The sequence below is a fragment of the Chelonia mydas genome, chromosome 1 (genome assembly GCF_015237465.2).
Source record: "Chelonia mydas isolate rCheMyd1 chromosome 1, rCheMyd1.pri.v2, whole genome shotgun sequence".
Taxonomy (NCBI): Eukaryota; Metazoa; Chordata; order Testudines; family Cheloniidae; genus Chelonia; species Chelonia mydas.
Window position 1 is genome coordinate 87,904,564 of NC_057849.1, and position 24,000 is coordinate 87,928,563.

The following is a 24,000-nucleotide window of genomic DNA, read 5'->3' on the forward strand; positions in this document are numbered from 1 at the left end:
TCTGGAGATTTTAAAATGTGATGACAATGCAGAGTTATTTGAAAAATTGTGCGGCCTAGTGTTTGAATGACATTGGCAGTTTCAATAAGGAAAAAAAAAGCTTTCCTCTGTATGTGTCCAACCTAATTATGCTAATTGCTAACAGTTTACTGGCAAACCATCGGGTTTTACCTTTTATATGCTTTCCCATTTGTTTAATGAGAATTGGTTGAACATTATAAACAACCAATTGCGTTGTGTATACATTCTGTTGTTTGATTGGAAGCAGCTGCTTGTAGAAACAATTGCCAGTCTTTGGCACTTACCCCTTGACTTTATTATTTTAGGTAAATATATAGTTTCACAATTTATTGAATACTAAAATTATTTTGAGACAAGAAAACTGGTTGTGTTGGAATGACTCAAAATATTTGTTTCATTCTGAGACTTGCTCTCTTCATGTTGCCCTGATTCTGCATTCCTTATATTGGTTGTTTATAATGCTCATTGTTCACTGGGTTACATATACCTTCTCAATGGCTGATCCACAGGGATAGCTGTCTATTACTGAAACTTATAGAATTGGAGCCAGAAGGGACTATTATGATTATCTTGTCTGACCTCCTGTGTAACACAAACGATTGAATTTCATCCAGTAATTTCCACATTGAACCCAAGACCACATTGCTAATGGGCATTAGGCACACACTTAATTATCTTGCTGACAGACTTAGTTATCATGTAGTAGAAGTGTGATTGCAGTGCTTAAAGTCCTGGGTTAAAATCCTGCTGTTGTACTATGGTGTAAATTGCTATACATGCTCAAGCAAAGCTTGCATTGACTGAAAAGGGAGTACTGCCCAAAGAGAAGTAAAGTGTGCAGTATTTTTTTAATGTATCCTTGTCAAGGTTCCTTCCCCACTCTGAACTCTAGGGTACAGATGTGGGGACCTGCATGAAAGACCTCCTAAGCTTATTCTTACCAGCTTAGGTTAAAAACTTCCCCTAGGTACAAACTTTGCCTTGTCCTTGAGCAGTATGCTGCTACCACCAAGTGATTTAAACAAAGAACAGGGAAAGATACCACTTGGAGACGTCTTCCCCCAAAATATCCCCCCAAGCCCTACACCCCCTTTCCTGGGGAAGGCTTGATAATAATATCCTCATCAATTGGTACAGGTGAACACAGACCCAAACCCTTGGATCTTAAGAACAATGAAAAATCAATCAGGTTCTTAAAAGAAGAATTTTATTTAAAGAAAAGGTAAAAGAATCACCTCTGTAAAATCAGGATGGTAAATACTTTACAGGGTAATCAGATTCAAAACATAAAGAATCCCTCTAGGCAAAACCTTAAGTTACAAAAAGACACGAAAGCCGAAATACACATTCCCTCCAGCACAGCTTATTTTACAAACCATTAAACAAAAGAAAATCTAACACATTTTCTAGCTAGATTACTTACTAACTTTACAGGAGTTGTAAGGCTTGCATTCCTGATCTGTTCTCAGCAAAAGCATCACACAGACAGTGCAAACCCTTTGTTCCCACCCCCTCCAGATTTGAAAGAATGTTGTCCCCTTATTGGCTATTTTGGGTCAGGTGCCCGTGGGGTTACCTTAGCTTCTTAACCCTTTAAAGGAGAAAGGATTTTGCCTCTGGCCAGGAGGGATTTTATAGCACTGCATACAGAAAAGGGGTTACCCTTCCCTTTATATTTATGACAATCCTGTTTCTTAATAAACACCTGTAACATTACAACTATAGTTTATTATTTACTCTTAATGTTACAAATAAGGTTCTATGCTGATTTCTTTTCTCGTATGATAGCCACTCTAATCCTTTCTTTAGAAAAAGACAACTGGACACATGGTCAGGAGTATGAAATTGTTGACCAGTAGCTTAACTGTAAGGACAGTGCTCAGAAGGCAAAGTGATATCTACAGAGATGATTCTGACAAGCTACAGAAATTATCAAGTTCAGATTCCATGGCTTTAAAAAATAATGTATGTTGTATTAAATGGATCAGCAAAATGTAATGAAATAGTTATAGGTGGGTAAGGACCGCAAGATCTGGCCCCAAGATGGCCACATTCTGTTCAATCACAATGGCACTTGAATCTAATGGGAAGTGCCAGTGTAACGTATACCATACAGTGGGCTCAGTAACTTAAGGCACAATATGCAGCTATTGTACTGCAGTTCACAGATAATATTTGATTTTCAAGAATTGTGTTTGATGCTTACTTTGCATCTCAGTGAAAAAACAAAAAAAACAAAAACATACTGCTGCAAACTTATTTAAAAATACATAATTATAGCCACAGCAGATAATTTCAGTGTTGCTCTTCATATACTGCACATTTTAAAAAATAGTTTACAGAACACATACAAAATAAAATCTCATCATATGGCAATAACAAACTTCAGAATACTGAAAATAAACATTTTAAAATCAGCAAGTCCAGATAATTTGCATCCAAGAGTTTTAAAAGGCTGAGGAGCTTGCTGGATTTTTACTGTAGCTTTTCAATAAGTCTTGGAGAACTGGATAAGTTTCAGAGGATTTGTAGAATGCTAATGTTGTGTCAATTTTGAAAAGGATAAAATGGATGATCTGGGTTATTACAGGTCTGTCAGCCTGACATCGATCCTGGGCAAGATAATGGAACAGTTGAGGCAGGATTCAATTAATTAAAGAATTAAAGGAGGGTAATTTAATTAATGCAAATCATCATAGGTTTATGGAAAATAGATCCTTGATATCTTTTTGATGATATTGTAAATTTGATTAATGAAGGTAATAGAGTTGACATAATGCTCTTAGACATCTGTAACACATATGACTTGGTACTCCATGACATTTTGATTACAAAACTGGAATATAAAATTAACATGGCACTCATTAAATTGATTAAATGCTGGCTAACTAATAGGTGTCAAAATGAAATTGTAATTGGGAAATGGTTATCAAGAGGGTGTGTTTCCAGTGCCATCCTACAGAGATCGTTTTGTGGACCTATGCTATTTAACATATTTATCAATACCTGGAAGAAAACATAAAATCATCTCTGATAAAGTTTGCAGATGATACAAAAATTGGGGAGTGGCAAATGATGAAGAGGACAGGTCACTGATACACAGCAACCTGCATTGCTTGATAAACTGGGTGAAAGCAAATAATTTACATTTTACTGTGGCTAAATTTATACATCTAGGAACAAAGAATGTAGGCCATACTTAGCCTATCAGGGTCTCTATTCTGGGAAGCAATGACTCAGAAAAAGATTTGCGCATCATGGTGGATAATGAGCTAAACATGAGCTCCCAATATGATGATGTGGCCAAAAGAGTTAATGTGAGCCTGGGATGCATAAACAGGGAAATCTTGAATAGGAGTAGAGGGATTATTGCAGATGTCAAAATAAGCCGGCTTGGTACAGTGTACCAGTAAAAAAGTGACCGCCCGTCAGCCGACCATACTGGCAGGGAAGCTGATGGGGGAGCAAAAGGAGCAGCTGCCCCGGGACCTGGTGATTTAAAAAGGCCTGGGGCCCCTTGCCTTTTAAATTGCTGCCGGAGCCCCGGGGCTCTGGCGGCGATTTAAAGTGCCAGGGGCTCTTTAAAACGCCACCGGAGCCCCGGGCAGCATGGACCGGGGAGTGCTGAAGGGCTGGCTGGGGGATTTTGGCCCCAACCCTTCTAGGGGCCAGGAGCTGACCCACCACCTGGCCCAGGACCCCAGCCACCCTGTATACCGGTAAATCAGTTAAATTACTTTCACCCCTGGATTCTTGTACCTTTGAATTTGGCACTGATGCTACCACTACTGGAATATTGTGTCCAGTTGTGATGCCCATAGTTCAAGAAGGATGATGATAAATTGAAGAGAGTTTACAGAAGAGCCATGGAAATAATTAAAAGATTAGAAAACATTCCTTATAGTGGTAGACTCAAGGAGCTCAAAATTCGGACGGGTAGTAAGATGTACATTTTTAACAATGAGAGTAATTAACCACTGGAACAATTTACCAGGGGTTGTGATAGATTCTCCATCAGTGACAGTTTTAAAGTCAAGATGGGATGCTTTTTTTTCTTTCAAAGATATATTCTAGGAATTATTTGGGGTACATTCTATAGTCTGTATTATATAGCAGGTCAGACTAGATGCCTTCGGGCCTTGGAATCTATAACTCTCTGGTACAAAATGGAACATGTAATATACTATTTATCTCTTATCTAATGGAATGCCAATTTATTTGTCTCCTTATATGGCACTTGTCACTAACTGCCTTACAAACATAAATTAATTTATTCATAGAATGTGCCTGTATTGCAAGGAAGTGGTATTCTCATTTCATAGGGGGATAACAGAGGCATAGAGAGGTAAAGGTAAAGGTGGTGGAGTAGCACTGTATATCAATGATGAGATAGAATGTAAAGAAATAAGAAGCGATGAAATGGATATGACTGAGTCCATCTGGGCAAAAATTAAATTGGGGAAGAAAACTATTAGAGCTTCCCCTGGGATAGTGCTTGGGGTGTGCTATAGACCGCCGGGATCTAATCTGGATATGGATAGAGCCCTTTTTAATGTTTTTAATGAAGTAAATACTAAGGGAAACTGCGTGATCATGGGAGACTTTAACTTCCCAGATATAGACTGGAGGACGAGTGCTAGTAATACTAATAGGGCTCAGATTTTCCTAGATGCAATTGCTGATGGATTCCTTCAGCAAGTAGTTGCTGAACCGACTAGAGGGGATGCCATTTTAGATTTGGTTTTGGTAAGTAGTGAGGACCTCATAGAAGAAATGGTTGTAGGGGATAGTCTTGGCTCAAGTGATCATGAGCTAATTCAGTTCAAACGGAACGGATGGATTAATAAAAATAAATCTGCAGCTAGGGATTTTGATTTCAAAAGGGCTGACTTTCAAAAATTAAGGAAATTAGTTAGGGAAGTGGATTGGACTGAAGAATTTATGGATCTAAAGGTAGAGGAGGCCTGGGATTATTTTAAATCAAAGCTGCAGAAGCTATCGGAAGCCTGCATCCCAAGAAAGGGGAAAAAATCATAGGCAGGAGTTGTAGACCAAGCTTGATGAGCAAGCATCTCAGAGAGGTGATTAAGAAAAAGCAGAAAGCATATAGGGAGTGGAAGAAGGGAGAGATCAGCAAGGAAAGCTACCTTATTGAGGTCAGAACATGTAGGCAAAAAGTGAGACAGGCTAAAAGTCAAGTAGAGTTGGTCCTTGCAAAGGGAATTAAAACCAATAGTAAAAGGTTCTATAGTCATTTAAATAAGAAGAAAACAAAGAAAGAAGAAGTGGGACCGCTAAACACTGAGGATGGAGTGGAGGTCAAGGATAATCTAGGCATGGCCCAATATCTAAACAAATACTTTGCCTCAGTCTTTAATAAGACTAAAGAGGATCTTAAGGATAATGGTAGCATGACAAATGGGAATGAGGATATGGAGGTAGACATTACCATATTTGAGGTAGAAACGAAACTCAGACAGCTTAATGGGACTAAATCGCGGGGCCCAGATAATCTTCATCCAAGAATCTTAAAGGAAGTGGCATGTGAAATTGCAAGCCCATTAGCAAGAATTTTTAATGAATCTGTAAACTCAGGGGTTGTACCGTATGATTGGAGAATTGCTAACATAGTTCCTCTTTTTAAGAAAGGGAAAAAAAGTGATCCGGGTAATTATAGGCCTGTTAGTTTGACATCTGTAGTATGCAAGGTCTTCGAAAAAAAATTTGAAGGAGAAGGTAGTTAAGGACATTGAAGTCAATGGTAAATGGGACAAAATACAACATGGTTTTACAAAAGGTAGATCGTGCCAAACCAACCTGATCTCCTTCTTTGAGAAAGTAACAGATTTTTTAGACAAAGGAAATGCAGTGGATCTAATTTACCTAGATTTCAGTAAGGCGTTTGATACCGTGCCACATGGGGAATTATTAGATAAATTGGATAATGGGGATGAATAGGAAAATTGAAAGGTGGATAAGGAATTGGTTAAAGGGAATAATACAACGGGTCCTACTGAAAGGTGAACTGTCAGGCTGGAGGGCGTTTACCAGTGGAGTTCCTCAAGGATTGGTTTTGGGACCAATCTTATTTAATCTTTTTTATTACTAACCTTGGCACAAAAAGTGGGAGTGTGCTAATAAAGTTTGCTGATGATACAAAGCTGGGAGGTATTGCCAATTTAGAGAAGGACAGGGATACCCTACAGGAGGATCTGGATGACCTTGTAAACTGGAGTAATAGTAATAGGATGAAATTTAATAGTGAGAAGTGTAAGGTCATGCATTTAGGGATTAATAACAAGGATTTTAGTTATAAGCTAGGGATGCATCAATTAGAAGTAACGGAGGAGGAAAAGGACCTTGGAGTATTGGTTGATCATAGGATGACTATTAGCCGCCAATGTGATATGGCTGAGAAAAAAGCTAATGCGGTCTTGGGATGCATCAGGAGAGGTATTTCCAGTAGGGATAAGGAGGTTTTAGTACCATTATACAAGGCACTGGTGAGACTTCACCTGGAATACTATGCGCAGTTCTGGTCTCCCATGTTTGAGAAGGATGAATTCAAACTGGAATAGGTACAGAGAAGGGCTACTAGGATGATCCGAGGAATGGAAAACTTGTCTTATGAAAGGAGACTCAAGGAGCTTGGCTTGTTTAGCCTAACTAAAAGAAAGTGAGAAGGTGAGATAAAAGGGGAGATATGATTGCTCTCTATAAATATATCAGAGGGATAAATACCGGAGAGGGAGAGGAATTATTTAAGCTCAGTACCAATGTGGACACAAGAACAAATGGATATAAACTGGCCACTAGGAAATTTAGACTAGAAATTAGACCAAGGTTTTTAACCATCAGAGGAGTGAAGTTTTGGAATAGCCTTCCAAGGGAAACAGTGGGGGCAAAAGATCTATTCGGCTTTAAGATTAAACTCGATAAGTTTATTTAGGAGATGGTATGATGGGATAACATGGTTTTGGTAATTAAATATTCATGGTAAATAGGCCCAATGGCCTGTGATGGGCTATTAGATGGGGTGAGATCCGAGTTACCCAGGAAAGAATTTTCTGTAGTATCTGGCTGATGAATCTTGCCCATATGCTCAGGGTTTAGCTGATCGCCATATTTGGGATCGGGAAGGAATTTTCCTCTAGGGCAGATTGGAAGAGGCCCTGGAGGTTTTTTGCCTTCCTCTGTAGCATGGGGCACGGGTCACTTGCTGGAAGATTCTCTGCTCCTTGAAGTCTTTAAACTACGATTTGAGGACTTCAAATGCACAGATATAGGTGTGAGGTTTTTTGCAGGAATGGTGGGTGAAATTCTGTGGTCTGCGCTGTGCAGGAGGTCAGACTAGATGATCATAATGGTCCCTTCTGACCTAAATATCTATGAATCTATGAAAGTCCAAGGTCACAGGTGGGCTGTGGCAATGCTAGGGATTGAACCCAGATTTTCTGAATCCCCACCTGGTGTATTTATCACAAGTCTATCCAGTTGCCCTAATATGCCCTATACACCCTAATATGTGGTGTGTAGGTCCCATGACATATAAAAAAATAAAAATTAAAATGCTTCTGGTGTATCAAAAAATAGTCTTTTTATTTCAGGATTTTTTGTTACAATGACTTAGTTTCAGAGGCTATAAATACCTACAAAATGTAAGTTTATTATTCTGTTTAAAGAGGTGAGACAGTTATTCCTATATTGCTCAATGAGATATATTGGCTATGAGAATAATATGGTGTGAAGTAACAGTACTCAAACCATAAAAAGATTTGTGTTAAATAATTCTATGAACAAATAAGGAAGAGAAATGGTATAGAATGTCCCATTTACTGTGAAATACCCCTTTGAACAGCAAATGGTGCTTTTAGAATAAAGTGCATTTCTTCAGGTCTGATTTCTGCAAATGTGAGACAAATTGAACTCCTTATCTTTCCTCTTAATTTAAATCAATTTAATTATACATGGAGTGATAAGCAGCTGGCAGGGTCTTTAATTCTAAAATTGCTAAATACTTGGGACATTCACTTGTCTCCTGGTGTGCATGACATTTTCATTAATCTCTCAGAGAACCTTTTATGCTATTATTTGGCCATTAGCCAGATTAGCACTGACAAAGTCTATTGGTAAGGATAGAACTGTGTAGCATTGTGCTGTGTTTCATTTACGAGAGTTCAGAAAGTCTATATACAAGGGAGTTTAGGCAGACTTCTTGAATAAAAATCACGATTTGCCATTGTTTTTTTTTAAGCTAATGCTAACAGCAGTCTGGGAAGTTAGTAGAATTATTAAGAGACCAAGCTATGCACAAGTTACCATCCAAATGGTTACTACCTGCTGCTGACTTTTTACTTAGTTTGAGCAAGAGTATACTGCCACTTTCCATGCTATATCTGTTCCAATCTTCAGGGTGGTCAGTGGAGTGTTTTTCATGAGCCCTAGACTTTTTTCCTCAATTTTTTAAGTTATGCACCTTCATTTTTGAAGAGTTTATTTTCCTCTTCTTGTGGGAACACAGTACCCATAGACATTAATGGAAGCATCATAGAAACCAGACGGAGAGACTAAATTCCTTAGCATTTGGCAAGTCCAGGCTGAACGGTACGTAACACAGACTATTTTTACTGTGCAAAATACAGTTTGTCCCATCTCTTCGGCTGTTCCAAACTTTGACCTTAATAAAGGACACAACTGAGCATCTGTAAATCCTTATTTTTTAAAAGTCAGCTAGAGATTACATATATGCTAACATTTTCTAAAGACTGATTACTATTTAGAGTTTGAAATGTCAAAAACAGTAATTTTCCCTTACAGCCAGAAATTAATTGGAAGTCATTACTAATTACAGGGTCTCTTCTGCCTTTGTGTTTATGACTGATTTTAAAGAAAACCAATGCAGTTTTCACACTTCCGAATGAGATGTTCTGTTAGCATTTTCAGGGTGAGAACTAAACATCGCTGTACACTGATGCCATTCATAATCAGCATTTCCACTTCAAGGTTGCTCCCGTCATCATTGTGACGCTGGCAGACCAGGTGCCAACTTATGCCAAGGCCTCTAGGTATCAATCGAACACTGGCAAATACATAGCCAGAACCAGATCTGCTCACTGGTGTGTTGGTATTAGTATTATAAGAATGTGTTTAGTGTTTAGACTCTATGAAATGCTTGTAAATTGGTGTATGCATTAATCATACTTATAATATCTGTATCCCACTGTGACATTGCGCTCCATATGATTTTATGAAAATATGCTAATGAGCGTGAATATAATGTAACTGGAATATGCTTCATGCAAATTGTCTCTTGTAAGGTATCATTACAAAGCTTATAATTTACTGAGTGTGGTCATTCTATTTGTATAAATGTATCCTTTTTGTATCTGAAACTATAAATATGAAATATAACTCTGAGGTCCTATTGTAATTATGCAAAGTGTGGCCATTAATGGTGGTTTGAAATCTTGATAAAAAGAACAGGAGTACTTGTGGCACCTTAGAGACTAAGAAATTTATTAGAGCATAAGCTTTCATGGGCTACAGCCCATTTCATCAGATGCATAGAATGGAACATATAGTGAGAAGATATATACATACATACATATATACTGCTTACTATATGTTCCATTCTATCTATCTATCTATCTGTTCCATTCTATGCATGCAATGAAGTGGGCTGTAGTCCATGAAAGCTTATGCTCTAATAAATTTCTTAGTCTCTTTTTGTGGATACAGACTAACACGGCTGCTACTCTGAAACCTGAAATCTTGATGGCTCCCATCAAGTAGGACAACTGGTTGTAAATGGCTCTGTTTACTTGCAAGTCTTCCTGTGAGTCAGGCCAAGAAGAATGAAGGTTTAGGGTCACCTGTCACGTGGTACTGGAATTCATCTTAAACCTGGGGCTTTTCCATTTAAAAGCAGGGGTGGAACCCAGAGTGACAAAAGTTTCCCGCCTTGTGCCAAAGCTATATAAAAGGGTGGAACAGAACAAAGGAGGTTCCAGTCATGAGAAATCCCCTAGTTACCACCTGAGCTGGAGCTCTCAAGAACTATATCCTTATCCACCTTTCAATTTTCCTATTAATCCCCATCTTATCCAATTTAACTAATAATTCCCCATGTGGCACGGTATCAAAAGCCTTTCTGAAATCTAGGTAAATTAGATCCACTGCATTTCCTTTGTCTAAAAAATCTGTTACTTTCTCAAACAAGGAGATCAGGTTGGTTAGGCACGATCTACCTTTTGTAAAACCATGTTGTATTTTGTCCCATTTACCATTGACTTCAATGTCCTTAACTACCTTCTCCTTCAAAATTCTTTCCAAGACCTTGCATACTACAGATGTCAAACTAACAGGCCTAAAATTACCCGGATCACTTTTTTTCCCTTTCTTAAAAAGAGGAACTATGTTAGCAATTCTCCAATCATACGGTACAACCCCTGAGTTTACAGATTCATTAAAAATTCTTGCTAATGGGCTTGCAATTTCATGTGCCAATTCCTTTAATATTCTTGGATGAAGATTATCTGGGCCCCCTGATTTAGTCCCATTAAGCTGTTTGAGTTTCGCTTCTACCTCAAATATGGTAATGTCTACCTCCATATCCTCATTCCCATTTGTCATGCTACCATTATCCCTAAGATCCTCTTTAGTCTTATTAAAGACTGAGGCAAAGTATTTGTTTAGATATTGGGCCATGCCTAGATTATCCTTGACCTCCACTCCATCCTCAGTGTTTAGCGGTCCCACTTCTTTCTTTATTTTCTTCTTATTTATATGACTATAGAACCTTTCACTATTGGTTTTAATTCCCTTTGCAAGGTCCAACTCTACTTGACTTTTAGCCTGTCTCACTTTATGCCTACATGTTCTGACCTCAATAAGGTAACTTTCCTTGCTGATCCCTCCCTTCTTCCACTCCCTATATGCTTTCTGCTTTTTCTTAATCACCTCTCTGAGATGCTTGCTCATCCAGCTTGGTCTACAACTCCTGCCTATGATTTTTTTCCCCTTTCTTGGGGTGCAGGCTTCCGATAGCTTCTGCAGCTTTGATTTAAAATAATCCCAGGCCTCCTCTACCTTTAGATCCATAAATTCTTCAGTCCAATCCACTTCCCTAACTAATTTCCTTAATTTTTGAAAGTCAGCCCTTTTGAAATCAAAATCCCTAGCTGCAGATTTATTTTTATTAATCCATCCGTTCCGTTTGAACTGAATTAGCTCATGATCACTTGAGCCAAGACTATCGCCTACAACCATTTCTTCTATGAGGTCCTCACTACTTACCAAAACCAAATGTAAAATGGCATCCCCTCTAGTCGGTTCAGCAATTATTTCCTGAAGGAATCCATCAGCAATCGCATCTAGGAAAATCTGAGCCCCATTATTATTGCTAGCGCTCGTCCTGCAGTCTATATCTGGGAAGTTAAAGTCTCCCACGATCACACAGTTTCCATTAGTATTTACTTTATTAAAAACATTAAAAAGGGCTCTATCCATATCCAAATTAGGTCCCGGCGGTCTATAGCACACCCCAAGCACTATCCCATGGGAGGCTCTTATAGTTTTCTTCCCCAATGTAATTTTTGCCCAGACGGACTCAGTCATATCCATTTCATTGCTTCTTATTTCTTTACATTCTACCTCATCATTTATATACAATGCTACTCCACCACCTGAAGTTAAATGCTATTGTGGTGGTCTTCTTTGGTATTTCCCCCTGAAAAACAGTTACATTTAATGATACCATGGTCACCATTACCAAGCGACTCAGCTATATTCACCTCTTGGACCAGATCCTGTGCTCCATTTAGAACTAAATCAAGAATTGCCTCTCCCATTGTGGGTTCCAGGACTAGCTGCTCCAAGAAGCAGCTATTAATAGTATCTAGAAACTTTATCCCTGCATCCCGTCTTGAGGTGATATATACCCAGTCCATTTGGGGAGAGTTGAAATCCCCCATTACTATTGAGTTTTCTATCTGTATAGCCTCTCTGATCTCCCTGATTATTTCATAATCACCATTACCATCCTGGTCAGGTGCTTGGTAGTAAATTACTACCTTTATACTCTGTCAGGGTTCCTTCCCCACTCTGAACTCTAGGGTACAGATGTGGGGACCCGCATGAAAGACCCCCTAAGCTTACCAGCTTAGGTTAAAAACTTCCCCAAGGTACAAACTTTGCCTTGTCCTTGAACAGTATGCTGCCACAACCAAGCAATTTAAACAAAGAACAGGGAAAGAGACGACTTGGAGACATCTGCCCCTCAAAATATCCCCCCAAGCCCTACACACCCCCTTTCCTGGGGAGGCTTGAGAATAATATCCTAACCAATTGGTTACAAAATCATCAAAGACCCAAACCCCTGGATCCTGGAACAATGGGAAAATCAGTCAGGTTCTTAAAAGAAGGATTTTATTTAAAAAAAAAAAAGAAAGGTAAAAATCATCTGTGTAAAATCAGGACTGAAAATACTTTACAGGGTATTCAGATTCAAAACACAGAGGATCCCCCTCTGGGCAAAACCTTAAAGTTACAGAAAACAGGAATAAACCTCCCTCTTAACACAGGGAAAATTCACATAAAACAAAAGATAAACTAATCCGCCTTGCCTGGCTTACCTATACTGGTTGCAATATTGGAGATTTGGATTAGGATGGGTTAGAGAAGATAGATTTCTGTCTGGCCTCTCTCAGTCCCAAGAGAGAACAACCATGTAAACAAAGAGCACAAACAAAAGCCTTCCCCCGCCCCCAAGATTTGAAACTATCTTGTCCTCTTATTGGTCCTTTGGGTCAGGTGCCAACCAGGTTAGCTGAGATTCTTAACCCTTTACAGGTAATAGGATGTTGCCTCTGGCCAGGAGGGATTTTATAGCGCTGTATACAGAAAGGTGGTTACCCTTCCTTTTATATTTATGACATACTCCTATTATTCAATCATATAATTTTTATTTATAGAGATTCTACGATACAGTTTGATTAATTTAAGATTTTTAAGATATTTGACTCTATGCTTACTTTGACATATAATGCCACTTCCCCACCAGCACAATCTACTCTGTCATTCTTATATATTGTGTACACTAGTATTACTAGGTCCTATTGATTGTCAATATTCCACCAAGTTTCTGTGATACCTATTATATCAATATCCTCATTTAATACATTCAAGTATATAGATTTCTGGCATTTGTATACTAACAATTATAAAATTTGTCAGTATTTAGTTGTTTGCCTGCAGATGATGTAACTTAATAGGACCGTTTTTCATTTGACTGTTTCTTTTTAGTTCCTACCTGTGCTTTATCAATTTCTAACCTTTCCTCGCTACTAAGATATAAGGATTCCCCATTATAGAAACTCTCCTAGAGATGTCTTTTTCTGAAACATTTATTCCTCTGCCTCTGTCAGCTTTCCCCCAGGCCTTAATTTAAAAACTCCTCTATGACCTTTTTAAATTTTACATGCCAGCAGTCTGGTTCTGTTTTGGCTTTGGTGGAGCCTATTTTTCCTTTATAGTCTCCTTCTTCCCCAAAAGGTCCCCTATCTCCTCATAAACCTAAACCCCTCCTCCCATCGTCTCGGTCATGCATTGAGACCCTCCAGTTCTGTCTGTCTAACTGGCCCTGTAATGGAACTGGAAGCATTTTAGAGAATGCTATCATGGAGGTCCTGGACTTTAATCTCTTACCCTAGCATCCTAAATTTCTCCCCCAGGACCTCTATTCTACCTTTCTGTATGTCACTGGTACCTACATGTACCATGACCACTGACAGAGGAACTATTGTAGAACATCAGGGAACAAAAGATTTTCAGTCCTACCCATGAAGAGGAGATGTGCAAATGGATTCCTTTCCAACAGCTGAATTTGCAGTTTAAAGCAGAAGTGGGAGGGAAGGAACAAAAAGGAACTGTATCTTTTATGTTGCCTAGACTCTGATTAGTCCAAGATTATTAAGCATAAGCAAGAGATCTCCAGTGCTTGGCCTGGGTTAACCCTCAAGTACATATAGAGCTTGCTTAATATAGAAGTGTCTATTGATTTTAGTAATTTAATATTGGAACTCATTTGTGTGTATATATATATATATATATATATATATATATATATATATATATATATATATATATACACACACTCATACATATATGTTTACTTTCTTTAACGTTGAAAATAACTCTTGTTTATTTTTCCTAGTTAATATGTTTTCATACAGTTTATTATAGGATAGGCTACTAGTATTGTCTTTGGTTTGAGATCTTAGGTGCAATTGACCTGGTGTAAGTGACTGGTCCTTTGGGACTGGGAGTGACCTGAATATCACTGTGATTTTTAGTGTAAGGGACCATCCATCACAGAGGTGGCAAGGCAGAGCAGAGTACCCAAGGCAACTGTCTGTGATTCCACATTAAGGGGGTTACAGTCCATGAGGTGTTTACATTTGATAATTGGATAGCAAACCTAAGTATAGAACTCACAACGAATATGGGGTTTGTACCCTGCTTCTTTACAGTCTTCCCTGAGGTTGGTATTCCAGCTCTTGAGCCAATGTAGTAGAGCTTGATGACCATCATAATAGCAGCAAAACTATTTCCCCATGTTTATCCGCCCCATCCCCCGACTGTTCCTCAGACGTTCTTGTCAACTGCTGGAAATGGCCCACCTTGATTATCACTACAAAAGGTTTTTTTCCCCCTCACTCTCCTGCTGATAATAGCTCACCTTAAGTGATCACTCTGGTTACAGTGCGTATGGTAACACTCATTCTTTCATGTTCTCTATGTATATAAATCTCCCCACTGTATTTTCCACAGAATGCATCCGATGAAGTGAGCTGTAGCTCACGAAAGCTTATGCTCAAATAAATTTGTTAGTCTGTAAGGTGCCACAAGTACTCCTTTTCTTTTTGCGAATACAGACTAACACAGCTGCTACTTTGTTTCCTAGAATGTGAAATTTCACTGAAATTTCCAAATTCATTTCTTTTTTGAAAGCCAATATTTAGACCTTAGAGCAAGTAATAAAATTCAGTGTAAGATAGGAACTTAGAAATCAGATTCAGCAGATGGAATTTATTTTTAATACCCTCAACTTGAAAATTCAAAATATTTATTATTCCAAGAAATTCTGAAGAAGAGGATGTTTCTTGTTCAGGTTATCTGATGCTTCCAATGTCTCCTTTTCTGACTGCTTAAGATATATGATTACCATGTGTTGAATAAGAGCTTTAGGTGCCTTTGTTATATACTGACAAATCTGACAAGTTCTAGTATCAAAATGTTGACAGTTGAGACATGAATAATATAAAGAACACCCACCAATAAATTATATAATCACACACCAATATCCAGGTATTCAGAATAATCACATCAGAACAGGGAGATGTTAGTTACCCTCTATGGCTCCAGCTGAATGAACCTGGAACGCATTGTTTACTTTTGGACAGGACATTAATCAAAATGATACTGACACATTGGAGAGAATTCAGAAAATCAAGAGCAAGAGGGGTTCATTTGTGAGGTAAGCTACATATTTATAGCTTGGTTAACTGAAAGGGTATAAAGGGTCTATAAACATATGAAAGATTTAAACACCAGTAAGAGAAACGAAATACTTAGGTTGGTGGTAGTGGAAATTAGAAATAAGTGGGATGAAATTAAGAGAAGGAAAATTTCAGCAGGCTAGCAGGAAAAGCTTCACATCTGAGAAGTGTTGACATGTGGGATAGTCTACCAAGGGTAGAAGCCACAGCATTTGAATAATTTAAAGTGCAACTAGACAAAATATAAGACAAGGATCAAGCTCCCCAACATAGGGAGGGGGAATGTATTTTCTTTCTAATTTATAAGCTGAATCCTGAGAGTTTTAATTTACTCACATCCTGATTCAGGACAGTACCTCAGCATGTGCTTGAGTGGGCCTGAATGAGGACCTCAGTATTTGGTCTCATATTTCCAACTGTTTGACTATGATACTATGCTTCATACCAAAGTAAAGTAATAAGTTAATATGGGCATTCAAGCATGAATAACTTTTACAATTTCCAATCAGTACATGCCTGAGGATTTGGCTATTCATTTCCAAATAAAAACCATGGAAATAAAGCAACTAAATGCCCACTGTCTGTTTTGATTATTTCTGTCAGAGGTATTCAGTCTTTTAGAGTTGGAGGTACATTTGTCACTTGAATGGAAGATGTAGAGATGCACAAAAGAATAGTGGTGATCTCTACTGTGAGGCGGGGTCTCTCCCTCTCTGTTCTCCATTGCGAACTTCTTTTAGTTTTTCTGAACATTTGTGACTTCAAGCTCTGATTGAGATCATATAAAATCATGTAGCTAAGCAGAATTAATATGACAGAGAGAACAGTGAGATTTTGAGGTTCAGACTGGGAAATGGAGATGCCCTTGCAATGACAATATCTGCAAAAGGACTATTATTCCATTGGCTCTTGTATAGATCATGCAAGAGTTGGGAGGAAATGCTTTGTGGCTTCATCTGCATAGCACACCCATATGTAGGCCAGACAAAATCTGACTGTATGCTATTAAATTCATATTAAGTATATTTAGTTTTGCAAATGAAATAATTGAGCATAGGGAATTTCAAAAAAGGGAGGAAGGAAAAAAAAGTTTTGTAGAACAAAGTTGTTAAAATGTATATTCTTTGATTGCATGTGCTTTTCTATGTTTCCAATTTAAGTACATTGTAGTAAATGTCAGGTTTTAGGACTCAAAGGGCTCTAAAGCCTGTAACAACCTTAACTGCAGATCTCCAAGCCTGGATAAAGGAAGAACAAGGAGTTTGATGTCTGTGGGACTTGGGAAAGTGTGCCACATATGCTAAAGAAGTGTCCAACATTAGTTTATAGTAAATGATCCAAGCTCTAAGGTTTGTGGAAATCTGAATCCTGATCAAAACTTTAGTGAAGGGTGGTGTTCCAATTTGGAGTTCTGGTGGAAGCCATTTTATATTTATACATTAATGATACCACATATTAAATGTGTGTATTGATATCAGTTTAGAAAGCATCTGTTCAAGAGTTCTAGCAGCTAGTTAAAATAAACTTATAAATACAATTAAAAGGAAGATACAGACACAAATGAGCCACCAAACCAAAAGCAATACAGCTGAAAGTGAACACCTCAAAAGAATAAGTGCAATCCCATTCAGTCGCACCCAAGCAATTACCAACTCATAATCAAGGGATGACTCTTCTGTTTTGAGAGCCTAACAAGAAACATTAAAAGCAATATAGTGAATGTAGTGCTTGCCAAATCACACTGATTGTCTCCCAGACTACCATCCTGTCTGCAGAACATCCATAGCATTGTCTCACCAAAATGTTTCACCAGGATACCTCTACCTGTTCTAGCAATTGCTTTGGGAATATTCCATCAGAATGATTTTTCTTCTGGAATATCTTTGTTAGAGAGCTTATTCCTTCACTCTCCCACTTCCCTGGTCCTTCTCGCATGAACAGAGAGCAACAATACCCGAAGTCCGAAGGTGCAAACAATTCGATGTTTATTGGGGTGGACTTCCAGCAAGCTTAAATACAAGTTCCTTTTTCCTTATTTTCGAATCCCAACTTACTTCCTGTTTGCCCCTAATTTATACAGTAATATTCTTAGCTATACCTTAACCAATCATTCTACTGAAATTTAACTAACCAATCCTAACATATTGTAACATGATTAGCTAACCAATTATATCCCACCACCTTAATTAGATTACACCCAGCAAAATTAATTATACAGCAGACAGAAACAATCACAGGACCAGACAGAGATTATACAGACAAACAATAGCAAAGTGGGAAAACAATACAGAAGTGAGGATTTCACATCCCAGCTATTGATAAGTGAGTTCTTGTCAGACAGGATGCTATCAAACTAAGTTTCCTTTTACATTTTCTAGGCACTTCCCTTTCTTTGGAGGTGATAGGAATTATCAGGACAGGATTGTATTCAGGACAGGATTGTATTCCTAACAGCCCAATAGCACCTTCTTTCAATGTGGCTAGTTTGGAATGTGAGGATGTGACTGTTCGCTTCCTGGCTTATGGCTGCCTCTGCTGCTTAGCCAAAGGCCTTAGCCTAAGAACAGGGCCTCAAACTGTCACAGTAAGAGAAGGCCCTTACACCAGCAGACAGTGATTTTGATTCTTTCTTTTATACCTCTAGAACTAGCCAAGTAATAAGAATACCCCTAAATTCTTAAAGTACAGGCCTTTACAGACAGGCCTGAATATCTATATCCTAACAATCTTGTTTCCACACAATAAAATATTTTTGATTTGTCAGGAGTCAAAATAAAATGTTTCAGACTGGTTTGGAATGTTTTTGGAATAAATGACCCAAAACATTCTATTTCAAATCAGTTCTAAAAACAAACAAAGATTAAACTGAATTTCATGAGTGCATTGGCTTTTTGGTATTATAGTTCACGTCACAATTCTCTCCTCTGGGCTGGCTTCCCTGAAGGGGCACATATCTCACAGTTCAATGCACCATGCAATTTGGTCAACAGGTTTTGCATCAGATGAGTCCAAAATTAAACTGTGCCGATATCCTGTAATCTTAACTTTCTCTCACTTAAAACCTGTTATGTAGACCTTAAGATGCATCAACTTTCTATTTTCTTTCTGCACAGGGATAAATTTCACATTAAGTGGACTGGAACTTTAGTATTGAAAGGCTCAGTTGTCTATGCCTAGGGAAAGTCTATACTACAGCCCTATATAGCTTCCATCTCTTGTGGAGGAGGAGTAATTATGCTGACAGGAGAGTGTTTTCCCATTGGCATAGTACATCTTAAAGCAGATGCACTACAGCTGCACTGCTGTGGATAGCACTTAGATCACTGTAACATGCGTTGCTTTGGAGTGGGGGGGTGTCTTGTTCACACCCCTGAGTGACATAAGTTATATAGACTTAAGCAGTAGTGTAGACTAGCCCCTAGTCTCCTGAGCCACTAAGCCCCTTCAGAAATGTTTTTAAAAAGACATTTGTGTATGTTTAAGACATACATGGACATATTTTCCATGGAAAATTTTGAAAGGGTAGAAGATACTATAGCCGTTAAGAATGCTTTCTACTTTTATTTTCTGTTTGAGACTATTTTCCTTTACAATTTTATAATGAACTCAGTACTCATAAAACGAAGAGACACATGGGGAGAAAAGTGCTGTGTGGGTGGCTACTGTGCAGGCATCCAGCTATACAACCGATCTATCAATACATCTGCCATCCTGTCGTACAACCTGCTGCTTTCCCTTCCTCCACATTCCAGCCCTAGGTCTTTCCTGAGTAGAACTGCCACCCTGCTGAGCAATCATGTAAAATTACCTAGGAGGTTTGTGACATGTAAAAAAAGTTTGGTTTCGAATCCTGGGCTACATTTTCCCATGTGATCTAAATGGAAATTGACCCCCAGATTGACACCTTTGAATTTAATGAACTATTAAGACAAACAACATAATATATCATTTCACAGAATCATAGTACCATAAGGTTAGAAGGGATCACATCAATCATCAGTCATCAATGTGGACTTCTGCACAGTGCATCTATGAGGTAAGGATTTTTAATTCTTATATCTGTAACTCAAAAAAATGATTTTAGCATCATCCTCACTCCCCCACCCGCACTGAGAACCCCCCCACCTGCCGCTCTCCTCTTCACTCCCCCTCCTGCCCGCAGCTCACCTCTTCACCCCTCACCCACTGCATCCCTCCACATCCCTCCCAGCCAGGTGCAAGACCCCACCACCGCCACTCGCCTCATCACTCCCTGGCCTAGTGCATCTCTCCTCATTCCCTTGTCTGCCGCGAGACCCCCCACCTGTCCACCCATCTGCCACTTACTCCTCATCCCCCACCTGTCTCTCGCCTCCTCACCCTTTGCTCACCTCTTCACCCCCAAACTGTTGTTCGCCTCCTCACTCCCCCACCCGCTCGCCGCTTATCTCCTCATCCTCCTGTCCAGTACTCAGCTACTCACTTCACTGCCTGCCTGCTGCTTGCATCCTCACCAACAGTGGTGGGGACCTCTGGGTGGGGGAGTGGAATGGAGGAGAGAGGAAGACTCACCAGGAAGCAGCAGCAGGAAGTGGGGACCTCAAGGAAGGAGCGGAGCACAGAGGGGAAGAGTGGGGGACACCACTTCCCAGATGTCCAGGAGCTGGTCTGTGTCAGCTGTGCCAGCCTCCCCTGGCCTAGTATACCCGCTGCCCATGAAACAACTGCAGTGTCCATGCAGCATCACTCAGGTGTGCCATGACTCCAAGATAGCTCAAGGATGTCTAGTGATCACCATTTAAAGCAACAGCTAGTGCATTTTTCAGAAGCTCCAACTTTGTAGCCTTCTCATTATGATATAGGTCATGTATTCGTGATTCAATGGTTCCTCAGGAGGGCAAGGAATGTAATTGATTGGAAGATGCAATTTGAATAACATCTCTTAGCCCTCTGTCATGCAGAATGTTGAGTGGTCTGATGTTCATAGGTATTCACTTTGCGATAGCATTGGTTAAGCTGTTGTACTTTGTTTGATCCATGGGCTTCTAGCAATCCTGAAACTCTGTAAGCGTACTCTGTCACAGCTGATGAGATTCGTTTGCTGTCAGTGGGTTATCAGTAGCACAAGAACTGGAGGTGAAAGCATGTTTAGTGTGTAGGTGATACTACTGACTTGAAGTACTTCGATGATATTGGAAGTTAGCCTTGCAATAGCTACCTATACTGTCTTTTTATTCAGTGAAATCAAAACTGTGATTAATCCTGACTAATTTTTGTAATCATTTGACAGCCTTATTTATCAAGTTCCATCTATAAACAAGTTAGTTTTTTTGTCCACACTATTCCCCTTTGAAGGCTGTTCCAGAACTTCACTCCTCTGATGCTTAGAAACTTTCATCTAACATCAAGCCTAAACTTGTTGATGGTCAGTTTATATTCATTTGTTCTTGTACTACCACTGGCCCTTAACTTAAAGAGCACCTCTTTCTCCCTGATGTTTATACCTTTGATGTATTTATAAAGAGCAATCATACTTTCCCTCAGCCTTTTGTTTTGTTAGTCTAAACAAGTCAAAAAAGATTCTTGTCTCCTCTTGTAAGACAGTTTCTCCATTCCTCTGATCATCCTAGCAGCCCTTCTCTGAACTTGTTCCAATTTGTAATCATCTTTTTAGAACAGAATTGCACCCAGTATCCCAGATGAGATGTCACCAGTGCCTTGTACAATGGTAATAACACTTTCCTATTTTTAGTGGAAATACCTCACCTGATGCATCCTAGGACTGAATTAGCCTTTTTTAAAGCGACATCTCATTGGCAGCTCATAGTCATCAACCAATACCGAGGCTTTACTCCTCCTCTGTTACTTCCAACTCTTAAATCCCCATGACCTTTCACTTTACACTGCGGCTGTCAATTAAGGATTAATTAACAGCATACTTAATGTGTTAATTTTTTTTAATGAGTTAATCACACTCTAGAGGAAGTGGGAGCTGGAGCTCCAGCCTCAAATCTTGGGGGGAGGGAGGGGGGCTGGAGCCCTAGCCTTGGAGCTCTGTGGCAGGAGGGGGGCTGGAGCCCTGAGCCTCACACCCCCAGAGGGGTTGAAGGCTGGAACACTGCGCCCCGAGCAGATCTGAAGTCTGGTGAACTGTGCCCCTAGCGGGTCTGAGGTTTGGAGCCAAGCGAGGCTGAATCCGCAAACCTTGGAGGTGGGGGGGGGGGATGAGACTGAAGACCGGATTCCCCACCCCAAGGGGTGCTGAAGCCTGAAGACCCGATGAGGGCTGAAGCCCTGAGCTGCAGAGCTACAGAGGCAGCAGGGAGTTGGAGTCCTGTCTCTAAAGGGGGGCTGAAGGCGGACGCTCCAAGCCCTGCAAGCTAAAGATATGGGATCCCAATTTTTTCTTGTGCAGGGGGGAGAGTCATGATTGTATTTTTAAGCCCAAATAGGATCACCAGCACAAAAAGTTTGAGAAACACTGCTCTAAAATTTTACATTGTTTTATTTCTGAGTGCAGTTTCATTAAAAAAAATCTACATTTGTAAATTGCACTATAAAGGAATTGCACTACAGTACTTGTATGAGGTGAATTGAAATACTTTCTTTTACCTTTTTTACAGTGCAAATATTTGTAATAAAAATAATATAAAGTGAGCATTGTATACTTGGTATTCTGTGTTGTAATTGTAACCAGTATATTAGAATATGTAGAAAACATCCAAAATATTTTAAAATATGGTATTCTATTATTGCTTAACAGTGCAATTAAATTGTGATTAATCACATTTTTTTAATCTCGCTATTAATTATGATCAATGTTTTTAATTTCTTGACAGGCATACTAGAAAGTGTAAGGTAAGTTGCTATGTATTTTTATGGAGGGGTATGTAGGTAGTCAGGTCTAGTGGGCAGAGCAGAAATACAGGTTGAGGAACAAAGCCAAGGGTAGGCACCAGCATCATATTACAGTTACCAGAGCCAAGAGGTAAGCCAGAGTCAGGGTCAGAAGTCAGAGGCCAGGGCCATAGCCAAGAGTGGTCCCTCAGGTCTGGAGTGAGATAGAAGGCAGGAGGAAAGGCAAGGATCAAGCACAGTGGGAACAGGAGTGAAGACAAGAGCTAGGAGTGGAGCAGGAACAGGGTTCTGTGCAGGAAGCATGCACAACAGAAAACCACTTTGTTGCTCAGAGAAATTTCTTGTTCCTCCTCCTGGCTTAAATAGTATAGTTGGACCAAACAGTGAGCTGGGCAATCCTCCAATCACAGTTCCTGTGGATTGTTCCTTAGCGGGAGCTATAGTCCTAGTAGTTTCTCAGCCCACCTGGTATCAGTAGCCACTGGGTGAAGGCCAGTATGTGGTAGCTGTCTGGGACTCCGGGGCCTGGTTTCAAGACCCAGAACATCACTGTATCTGTGTACAGCTAAATTAACTTCTCAGTGAAATGGCTAGTCAGGCTGATGAGAAAGACTCAAGTGGACTTTGGAAGGGGTTATGGTAAGGACTCAGGCTAACTTTGTAGGAGTCCAAGAAAGGGCCTTTCTACTACATATTGTGGTAGCATTATTAGAGTTATTCCCAGGATGGGTGAGGATGCAAGTACAGGTAAACAAGGTGTGTGCTAAACACCTTCAATTGGATGAAAGCTTTGTAGCCCAGTGGGCTAGCTTGCCTTTATTATATTCATTGTTTTCCATTATATTCTGCTTTGCATTATAGTTAGCAGTAATGCAAGGAACCTACAGGCCTGTATCCTGAAAGACGTTAGCTTCAGCAAGTTAGCATAAGGCTTGAGGCCTATGAACTTTGCACAGATAAATGGCCCAATGGAAAACCCCAAGTATTGGGGAACTGAAAATAGAGTGTTTAAGGGAATTTGTGATCACAGGAGCATGGTCCAACCACCAGAGTGTCCTGGCAAAGAACTAACATATATAACAGGTACATGGGCAGATATCTAACCCCAAAAGGGTCATTGTAATGAATTGACATATATGGTAAGTTGAGATCATTGATATACTAACCTAGAGAAGAAAGACACTCCAAAATTAGGAAGGTGAGAATACACAAATAAGGAAAAAAGAAAATACCTCTACTGAAGATACATTAAACATAGTGTTGTCAGCGTATCGTATTATAAAAGATGCATCCCAGGCTAGTGGCAGTAGGAGAAGGAGATGTAGTCCTTAGGTGGTGGCAGGATGATGGCCACTGGTGATGATGAGGCAGGTGATGACGAAGAAGATGGTGATGACGAAGAAGATGAGGGGTAACATTTCAGGTTGTTCTACCAGGGATAGTGTGAGTATATAGATGTGCAGAGGTACATTCTGTCATATCTCTATCTATCTTACTGAGTTGGGGTGTTTGTGACTGTGCTAAATATATTCATCATCATGATCATCATGATCATCATCATCATCACTCCCATAAACCACATTGG